This window comes from Rhinopithecus bieti, unplaced genomic scaffold, assembly GCF_001698545.2.
Source record: "Rhinopithecus bieti isolate Rb0 unplaced genomic scaffold, ASM169854v2 scaffold_65226, whole genome shotgun sequence".
In the NCBI taxonomy this organism is placed as follows: domain Eukaryota; kingdom Metazoa; phylum Chordata; class Mammalia; order Primates; family Cercopithecidae; genus Rhinopithecus; species Rhinopithecus bieti.
The window spans coordinates 852,717-853,510 of NW_016825767.1; positions in this window are offsets into that span (position 1 = coordinate 852,717).

Here is a 794-nt window from a genome sequence, read left to right on the forward strand (position 1 = left end):
TGGCTATACTTCCCAAGGTAATTTTTAGATTCAGTGTCATCCCCATGAAGTTACCAATGACTTTCTTCACAGAGTTGGAAACAACTACTTTCAAGTTCACATGGAACCAAAAAAGAGCCCGCATTGCCAAGGCAATCCTAAGCTGAAAGAACAAAGCTAGAGGCATCACGCTACCTGACTTCAAACTATACTACAAGGCTGCAGAGTATGTGCTTTCCCTATTTGCTCTGCATTCTTATACTGTTGGCCCAGTACCTAGCAGGGGCTCCAACCTGCTCCCAGCACCACAACCTCTGCATGCGATGCCGTCTACCCTGGTGACCCTCTAAGGCTTGAACTAAGCCACAGCCCTCTTAGCTGGGGCTGGGATTTCCTTTCTAATTTTTCCAGACCTTTCCAGGAGGTGAATTTCATGTTGTATTTCCTCAATCACTGGCTAGAGTCTGACTGTGAATGCACTGATATCCCAGAACCACTACTTCATATTTATTTCTTTCCCACAATCCCTGTGCCTTATGTACTAGATTGAAATTCCTAGTACTGATACTTTCTGAGATAATATCTATCCTTCGGATATCATTTTGTCTTAATCTTAAATTCTGCCTTACAGATGCCAACAGCTGCAAGTGGGTTTATTACTCCTTGCTTTCTCGAGTAGAGCCTTTCCTGACCTCAGCTCACTAGGCCTTCTCAATAGCCCTGAACCCATCCTATCATGACACTGGACAAATTCCATACCTCACTAACCAGCTATAGATAAAAACTTGAATCAACCGTTATCATTTATAGACTCC